Here is a 10,604-nt window from a genome sequence, read left to right as displayed (position 1 = left end):
AACATGTAAAGCGGACAATACCTTATAATATGGTGTGGCGTACTTGAGAGTGAAATGAATCGGTCCATATGTCACTTTTTAATTTAATTAGGTCCATGTTTGCATGGTGTCTACTTCGTGACAGGTTACCTACAAAGACAAACCTGGTTATTCGAGGCATCATATCTTCTTCAGCACAGGTGTGCGTAGCTGGTTGTGGGGAGGCAGAGTCTGCTCATCATTTATTCATCTCTTGTAGTTTCTTTGGTTCTCTTTGGGCTTTGGTATGCACGTGGATTGACATTTCTTTGACGGACTCCAGTACTATCCGGGACCACTTCGTTCATTTCACATCATCATTGGGCGGTTCTCGGGCACGCCGGTCTTTTTTGCAGCTTATTTGGCTTGTCAACGTATGGGTCATATGGACGGAAAGAAATCATAGATTGTTCAGAGGCTCAACTAGCACTTCTCTTCAGTTATTGGACAAGATCAAATTATTTTCGTATAGGTGGTTGAAGTCAAAGAATATTACTTTGGTTTTAAACTACCATAGCTGGTGGTCGAGTCCTTTGTTATGTTTGGGTCTTGTATGATTTTGATCTTTATATTTTTCTTTTTGTCTCTTTGTAAACTCTGGTAGCTCATCTAGGCACACCTTGTGCTGAGGTGACTATTTTTAGTTAATATATATCTCATTTTAGCTTCTTCAAAAAAAAAATTAGGTCCATGTTTACTTTGACTAGTGTTTGATTTTGTATTTTAAAAAAATAACAAATATTTTTAGATTATTTGTTAGCATACCCTAATTTAAATATACCAAACACACTAGGTACCTTGGCTAACTATGGAAAAATTGCCAACCCTGATCCAAGTGGCATATTGAAAATTTGCATATGATGACGAAATCTCATATCTAATATTAGATAAAAATAAATTAATTGGATACAGATAATATCTCATATTGTTTATTGGCTTAAATTTGAATCAATATGTGACGTAAAATCTACTACATACTACATAGGTGTTTGTTTGTACAGTACATTATACAATAATTGATTAAATTTTGTCAAATTAGTGGAAACATAGGTGTTGGCTTCCATTTCCAAAAAAAATATTTTTGTCACCAAAAATTCGATTTCATATTGAAATTGAAATATTTTTTGAATTATGTTCTAGGTGACCCAATTTTACAAATTAAAGTTGGAAGGACTTTTAGACTTTTGTGCAAAGTTTATCAAAACAAACAAGTGCACTACTTTTGATGTGGTGTACAAAGTTTATGAAGTTAGTTATGGTTTTGCTTGTGGCAACTGATCGTTGGCTCTGGTTTTGGCTGTGGCATTTGTAAGTGTTGAACGTATTTTCACAGCTATAAAATATGGGAAGAATCAATTAAGTAAAGATGGGTGATTAATTGTTAAATGATCGTCTTGTAACTAAATTTTCGTTGTAAATTTAATTTACGACTAATTTTAGATAACTTTTTAGTAAATTTAAGATAATTTAATTCTTGGATTAAATATTTTTGTCCTAGTGATAATTTATGTTTGAGTCCACCCCTGAATGAAGATGAGATAGTGTATTGAAAATTCAAATCCCACATAGAAAATATACTAAGATCTAGTAAAAGTTTATAAAAAAAAACATATTTTGCGTAATATAAACTGGTTTTGTAATGATAAGTTAGGTTCAATATAAACATCTAATAAATTTATCGAAGTAAAATAACTTAATTTCAAACTTAATTATAATTAAATTAACTATGTAAAATAATTCTTTAAACATCTCGATTGGATTTGAGTTCAGGTTTGGATTTTCCCTGTTTTTAAAAGACAAGGGTGTGGTGGGTAATGAGGACATTGATACCCACCTCGAACTTATCCCCAAATCCGCCCCGCTTATAGCTAATTATATTTTACATCTCTTAAATTATAAACCTTTAAATAAAGTCTTAAAGATGTTTGTTTTTATTTTTAAGTTGATTATTAAATAAAGTTGTTTTTTATTTATATTCTTTTTTTAAAACAATTATATTGTCGAAACAAATTTTTTTTTAGACTTTTACCTCTTTTTTAATAAAAAAAATACCAACATCCAACCCAAGTTCATATAAAGGTGAGACTGAATGAGGATAGGATACCCGAACCCTATTGGATATGAGTTTGGGGTTCTTCTTTTCATACTCGTTAAGAATTTGAACAAATTTGGGAAAACTCAAACTTTATAGATTTGAATTTGGGAATGGTAAAATCTATCCCCGCCTTATTGCCATATGTTAGATCAAACGGTTCTGATGTAATTAAAACTGCTTAAAAAAATTGTGTCAAAAAACTACTGCATGGAATATTTTTCCTCTAACTTGACCGCATACAATATAATATACTAGTAGATATTTTTACTCAGAAAAGGAAATCTAATAATAGATATTTATATCATTGTATCTTTAAACGGCTATTGCTACAATTGATCATCTTTACAAGTCGTCCACCGTGGACAAGTGATCTACCGAATATGAATTTTACAAAATTCACTGTTGGATTGAAAGTTTATATCGTATAGATCATCAATAAATTTTTTAGATTTTTTTTAAAATCATTTGATATATTATTGAGACTCATCAAGATTTACGTTATTTAATAAACCGTTAATCTTGATTTTCAACAATAACATATCAAATGATTTTCAATTTTTCTAAATTTTTCTATGGATGATTTATATGATCTAAACTTTTAATCCAACAGTGGATTTTGTAAAATTCGTATTCGTTATAATGTTATTCATGACTGGTCCACCATGGACTACTTGATGAAGTGGTTCATATTAGAATTTACCATCTTTAAACTCATTTAATTAAAGTCTTTTTGTTTTGGCATTCCTACAGGAGACTATTGAAGTGGAAGAAATAGTCACAAGAAAGGGGGAGGGGGGTTTGAATTGTGACCCTTTTTAAAAATTAATCCTGCATTCTATAAAATTGATCTCAAGTGTATACTTGGATAAATGTTAGTGAATTATAGAACAGCTTGGTCTGAGAACGTTCTTTACTATAAAATAGATTGTTCCGAGAACGTTCTATACTGCGTGAGAATTCAAATTAAATATAATGAAGTGCTTTGTGTGATGTGTGTTTACAGTAAATAAAAGAGAATAAGGAAGAGAAACAATACACAAACAATTATCCTGGTTCACCCCCTAATAGTATGGGCTACTACAGTCCTCACGCTCCTGTGAGATTATCCACTATGAGATACTACCGATCTCAAATTACACTTCTTCCTTGATCTAGTCCAAGATCATAATCTTCCAAGCTTCACTCGCTTGATCTACCTAAGTCCTCCAGACTTTATAAGGTGTCACTCAATCAATAGTTACGTATTGACTTGAGCCAATCTTTTACAAATGATGATGGTTTGGATCTTCAAGCTTTTACAAAAACTCAAACAATTGAGAAGCTTGTTACAATGGAAAAAACTCCTAGTTCACTCAAATGATATACTGATCCTAGTATTGAGATTACAATGTTTGGAGTGTGAGAGATTTAAATAAAGAGACAAAGATGTAACCACTTAAAAATGGGTTATGTTGAAAAATGGTCTCTTGAGTTATTTGCTTTTAGAAACTCAAAGGTTAGTTTGAGAAGCAAATAAAAACACTCTAAACTCAGAAGTATGATGAGAATGTAGATCTTGAGTGTGAGTGATAAAAGAAGAGTTTTATGACTTGTAGACAAAAACAAGTGATTGATGATTTGTAGTTTCAACTCTTGGTCTTCAAAGGCACCAATGTCTTCTATTTATAGTTGAGGTTGTGTCTTCAGTTCCTTGGTCCCAAAGGAAGTCTCTAACGGCTAGTTTCTTCAAATAAGACAGCTCATGATGATTTGTTGAAGAGATAAGTGCTGACTGTTCTTTCTCAAAATGTTCTCTAGGCAGTTCTTCAACTTTTCAAATAAAAGAGCCAGTATTGACAGCTTGTAGTGAGTTGTAGATAGTTGTCCATTGCTTTTCCACCAAGTATAGCCGTTACAAATCATTTAAACACGTTTTGGCCAGCTGTAGATGAGTTTGCATCTTCAAATGTAAAGGACAGTCATTCTCGGCATCGTTCTCGGAGTGTTCTCTAGACTGGGTAACATATGACTTTGTTCTTTTGGAGTAGATTTGATGCATGACAGAAACCAGCTGTAATATGTAGATGAAGCAGCTGTATTGTCCTTCTTGGAACTGTTCATGATGTCCTTTCCAAGTACTTTCTTTCTTGATTAAAAATTAATCTCTTTGGAGAATGTTCATTTAATAATGAAATTGAAATTACAGGACAACTATGAGTTGAAGATGTGTTGTCCCATTCTCATTGGTCTATGTAAACTTTGTCTAAACACACTTGAAACACCTGATGAGATCTTGCCTTGAGAATTTATCATGTTGCACGTGCTTGATCCTTAACTATGGCCAAAGGGAAAGTCACTTTTCTCCCAAATATTCCTTGCCTTAATTGATCATAAACTGTTGTGATCTTGTGAGTTAAAACCAAGATAAAAGTGCTTCTTTGTCTTGAACAGAGTTGACTTAAAGAAATAAGTATTTTTGCTATGAAGCTCGTTCTTGGAGAAAATGAAGCATGAACTGTAGAATGTTCTCAGAGCATTCTTGAACTAGCATTCAAGATTTTCTTCAAGGAGTGAGACACGTGATCTTGATCAATTAACTTGAAATCTTGCTGCTGCAAAACTTCCCACAATTCCTCTTTGATGTTTTGCACACATGGTTGCTTGCTCATTGATGATCTTTAAGATTCTTTAGTTGTGGCATTGAGAATGATTAAAACTTTTATTACTTGTGCATAAGCTCCTTTGAAAAACTCATGGACCATCATTCTCAAACGTTGTCATCTTGAGAAGCCTTGGTAAAATGATACTTTGAGTAGGTTTTGAAGATCCTTAATGAGTTCATCATTCCCATTGATGTTAATTGTAGTAGTAAATCCTCAACGCTTATAACTCAAAAAAACTCATTGTAAGCCTTGTCACATAATATCAATATATTCTTGAGTAGCTTGTGATGCAGGTTTTTCCATCCTGATTCTTCAACTATGATCCTCAAATTCTCCCTTGATTATTCAATACTTGTTGTGAACCTTGTAGTGATGAGGAAGACAATTAAATATGAATCTCACTTTCTTGCTTGATCCTTTGATGAATCTTTTTATGATTCAAAACAACAGTCTTTAAAAATCTTCTTGATGCGTGTGATCTACTGTTGTAATTATCTGATGATACTCCAATTCTTTTATTGTTTGAGTATATAAATGTACTTGTTGATGTGAGTGGCCTCTAACTCATCCATTTGCTAATATCTATCTTTCAACAAAAACTCAAGTGCAAACATCAGTAGATCACCATTCATAAAACTTAACATTTATTCCATAAGGTTTGTTGTCATTAAAACACTAAAATGGATTTTGCCTCAACAACTATACCGACGACTTGAAGGGCAAGTTAACTCTAGTATAATAATAAAATATACGGTAATTCGGCCAATTGTGGAATTAACATTCATACATGCCTAGTCAATTTATGTGAGGGTAGAGAAGAAAAAACCTTCTATTTTTCATACTTACTTGTTCATATAAAGATTAGTCTCATAAATGGGAGAGCATCATGCTTTAAGTACTACATTGAACACTTTGATACATTCGATAATATTGTCACGTTCTTTAAGAGTCGACGTCAACGACGACTTTCATTCTATCGACACTTACTCAAAGGTTGCCCTTTCCTTTTCGATGACTTCAATCACCTATCGATATTCAGTGGAGCACTTTAATCCAATCTATATGTAACTTTTTCCATAACTCAACTCTCAATGAAAGAACCAATTGTTATGACTTAATTGAAGTAACAATGTTTGTCACAAGAAAGGGGGGTTTGAATTGTGACCTTTTAAAATTTAACTGCAAAACAATTTAAGCACAATAACACACTATGATAGTAAATGGTTAGACTAACCGGAGAACGTTCTCCTTGAATGTAAGTGCAATAAAGTGATTTGTGTGAGTTAGTGTTTGCACAAATAAAAGAGTAAGGGAAGAGAGAATCACACAAAGAATTTATCCTGGTTCACCCCTTAATAGTATGGGCTACTCCAGTCCCCACTTGCGTGAGATTATCCACTATAATCTAGACCAAGATTACAGAAACTTCCCTTTGATCTAAGCCCAGATCAAAGACCCTTTACGATCTAAACCAAGATCACAAAGTAACCAGCTATAACCAGCTGCTCTACCTTTACAAGGTAACCTCAATCAATTATACCCAATTGATTTGAGAGAATCCTAAGGATTTATCAATGGTTTCTTGGATCTAAGCTTTTAATCACACCTAACCGGTTGTGAAGCTTACAAATGAATTACACTCAAAATACTCATGAAATATAGATCCTATTTTTCTAGAGAGCTTGGAGTATGAGTGAAAAAGAAGAGACAAAGATACAACCACTTAAAAGTGAGTTGTGTACCAAAGTGGTCTCTTAAGATATTTGCTTTGTTGAAACTCAAAGGTTAGTTTGAGAAGCAAATAAAAACACTCAATATACCAGAAGTATAGATGAGAATGAAGATCTTTGAGTGTAGAAGAGTTTTATGACTTGTAGACAAAAACAAGTGTTTTATGATTTGTAGCTTGAACTCTTGCTCTTCTTGTGCAACCAACCATGCTATTTATAGATGAAGATGTCCCTCTGTAGTTTGAACATCAATTATAACCGTTGAGAGTATAGAAATAGCTGTTGTGAGAGAAACAAAACAGTCCATGTGAATTTGTCCTTTAGATGCTTCAGGAGATCATTCTTCCGATGGTCTCTGACTGTCACATTGTACTTGATGGCAGAAATATTCTTTAGCCAACTGTCAATGAGTTGTTTCTGAGTATATATCCGTTGCAAACATATTCCCCATGTGTGGAAATCAGATTGGGATGCCTTTGGATAAGATTGCCACATAAGTGCAAAAATTTGGGAGATCATTCTTCCGATGGTCTCTGACTGTGACATAGTACTAGATGACAGACATATTCGTTTTGCCAACTGTAAATGAGTTGTTTCTGACATATATCCGTTGCAAATATATTCCCCATGTGTGGAAATAAGATTGGGATGCTTTGGATAAGATTGCCACATAAGTGCAAAAATTTGGGAGACCATTCTCCAGAATTCTTGAGATCATTCTCTGTACTGGTGTAGATAATCCCCATGTGCTTAAAGAGCTGTTGCAAGTTGTCAAACAGCTGTAAACACTCAATAAAGGCATAGAGTAGCAACTGTTCACTTGTCCTTCAAAGGACACATGAATAGTGAGATAAGTACTCTTTTATGGGAGAATGTAGCCACCCATGTCATAAGCTTGTACTTGGATCAGATGTGAAACTTCTATGCAAGCTGTATGTACTTGTTGCTGAGTTCTCATTGGTCTAGATTAACTTCTTTAATGATATTCTTGGAGAACATAAAGCCTTGTTGCAAGATGTGAAGTTATTATTCCTTAAAGAAGCTTATTCGAGTAAGCTCAAGAACCAAAATTAATTCTTTACCTTAAATGACTTATTTGCACTGTTATGATCCTTTAATAAGTCCAACTTAAAAGTTCTTTCTTGTCTTGTACCAAGTTGACTTATGAAAAGTGATTATCCTTGAACACGCAAACTTGGGAGACCGTTCTGAGAACGTTCTACTGACTTATAAATAATTCAACCTTTGAAATGATTTCTTCTTCAAAGTTGATTCTTGTAATTGTGCTGAACTGATATGAATGCTCTTGAGGAAAATAAACATGTTCATGATGAGAACATTGTTTCATAAGAGTTGATAATATTTCTTTTCTTTATGAGAAGATAATATCTTCTTTGGTCAATCAACTTTGAATTCTTTTGTTGTTGCAAACTTCTCATAATTCTTCTTTGACGTTTTGCACACATTGTTGTTTGTTCAATGAGTATCTTTAAGATTATTTAGTGGAGGCGTGAGTGTACTCATCATTGAGAATGATTAAACTTTTATGCATTGTGCATAAGCTCTTTTGAAAACATCGTGGAAGATTATTTTCAAACATTGTCATCTTGACAAGCTTTGGTAGGATGATACTTTGAGTAGCTTTTGACGATCTTTCGTACATGCATCATTCCTTTTGATATTAATTGCAATTGTAATTCTTCAAAGCATGTAGTAAAAAACTCAATATAAGTTTTGTCACACAACATCAAATATATTCTTTTGTAGCTTGTGATGCAGGTTTTTCCATCTTGATTCTTCAACTACGATCCTCTTAATCTTCCTTGAATATTTAATTCCCATTGTAAACCTTGTGGTGAAGATGAAGACTATTAACCATGAAGTTCACTTTCTTGCTTGAACGTTCGATGAATCCTCGTATGATTCAAACAACAGTCTTTAAAAATCTTCATGAAGCTTGTGATACTATTGTTGTAATTATCTGATGATACTCCAATTCTTTCATTGTTTGAGTATATAAAATGCACTTGTTGATGTGAGTGGCATCTAGCTCGTCCACTTTTATCATTATCTGTCTTTAAACAAAAACTCAAGTGCAACCATCAGTAGATCACCATTCATAAAACTTAACATTTATTCCATAAGGTTTGTTGTCATTAAAACACATATCAAAAAGGATTTTCGTCAACAATCTCCCCCTTTTTGATGATGACAAACCTATTGAATAAATCTTATGTTTTATGGATGGATATAATAACAAATGCAAGAATGTTCATAGATATGCAATTAAGCTCCCCCTAAACACATGCAAGAGTTTAATGTTTATCATTTTAATTAAACTCCCCCTAAATACATGCAAGAGGTTAATTCATAACATTCTTCATTGATTAGTTCCATCTCACATTTCTCTCCCATCATATATATCTCTCCCCCTTTTGTCATCTATCAAAAAGTATTAAAAATAGTATGAAATTTGAAGTGCAATGATAGAGATCAAAAGTAAGAATATATTGCATATAGAAATAAGATAATTGGGAAGTTCTTTCACATATCAACTTATCAAGTTTGCATTTAAGCATTAAAGCACATATCATGTACGATGATTAATAATAATTTCAATCAATATTTCAATCATAACATGAATAATGATTATATTATATGTAAACACATGCAAGCAATTGATTTTAAAAAAAAATAGATGCTATACATTCTCGATTTTTAGAAAAAGTGGTTTTGATCTCAATGACAATGAAAGTTGTAAAGAAACACACATTTTAAAATTTAGAAAACTCCCCCTAAATTTTATGAGATAGATATTCTCTAAATGTTTCAATTTCTTGGGTAGAGGTAACATTTCCTTTAAAACATGATTATTCTAAAAATGATGAACAAGACTATGTTGTAGTTATTTAAAGAATAAAAGATTATTTGAAAATTGTCCATGAACTTTTAAAATTAGAAAGAAAATGACGCATATTAGGAAGCTGTGAAATCAGAGTAAATTGAAAACATGTCAAAAACGATTTCTCTCTTTTTCGAATATTCTCACATTGAAGATGATTATTTTTCAAAGCAAAATATTGAAAGAATGATTAATTGTAAAAAAAAAGTTTGTTCACGTGTCAACTTTGACAACATAACACACAAGTCTAGAAATATGATCAAACATTAAAATCAACACTTTGATGTTAAGAAATAGTCAAATTGTGAGTTTAAAAAGATAATGTGTAACAATTTTTCTTCTTAGACCAAATTGTAATCTTATGGAGAGTAGAAACATAAGTTATTCTCATGAAGACCGGTCATTTGGTCTTTTGTTAAAATCCTTCAAAGAAAAATCCAACAAAAAATGGATATTCGTTTAAAATCATTGAAAAATGATCTTTTGATAAAGCCATATCAAAATCTCAATTTTTTGAAAACCATATTCAACAAGTTACACTTGCATCAAGCAATGTATATATATATATATATATATATATATATATATATATATATTAATCAAGATGTGTAACAAAAATGGTTTCATCCAAAGCTTTATATTGAGATAAGTGTTCATACATAAGACTTGTAGAAATAATATTTTTCATAAAAGGTGTACTATCAGTCAAGCTTATGTAATAACGAAATACGACATATACAATTGATTATCAAAATCATGAGTTTTTGTCATTTTTATTGTTTTAAAATTTTTGGCCTATCATGAAGGATAATTAAGAGACTAACTCCAAAAATTATTCATTGATCATTAAGAATAAGTTTTCATTAAACACATAACATGTCTTGCACTTAAAAAAATATTAATCAACGATGTAATTAATGCACCAATTTTTTAAAACATTTTTCTCAAGACAAAGAAAAAAAAAATTAGACAAGTGTTAATTTAATTGTCTTTTGGCAAGTCAAAATAAAAACTGATCATTTAAAAAAAATGACCAAGTATATGGAGAAAATCTAACTTGGTAAAACAACAAAATTTAGATAGCAATATAAGTATAATCTTTTTGAAATAGTATTGCTTATAAGGGTTTAAAAGGTGATTTTGCACAACAATGATGTTTATTCATTTCTCACTTATCATGATAATTTAAAGAGATAATTTTGCAATGTGTGAACAGA

The sequence above is a fragment of the Trifolium pratense genome, linkage group LG5 (genome assembly GCF_020283565.1).
Source record: "Trifolium pratense cultivar HEN17-A07 linkage group LG5, ARS_RC_1.1, whole genome shotgun sequence".
NCBI lineage: Eukaryota > Viridiplantae > Streptophyta > Magnoliopsida > Fabales > Fabaceae > Trifolium > Trifolium pratense.
Note: the sequence above shows the minus strand (reverse complement) of the source record.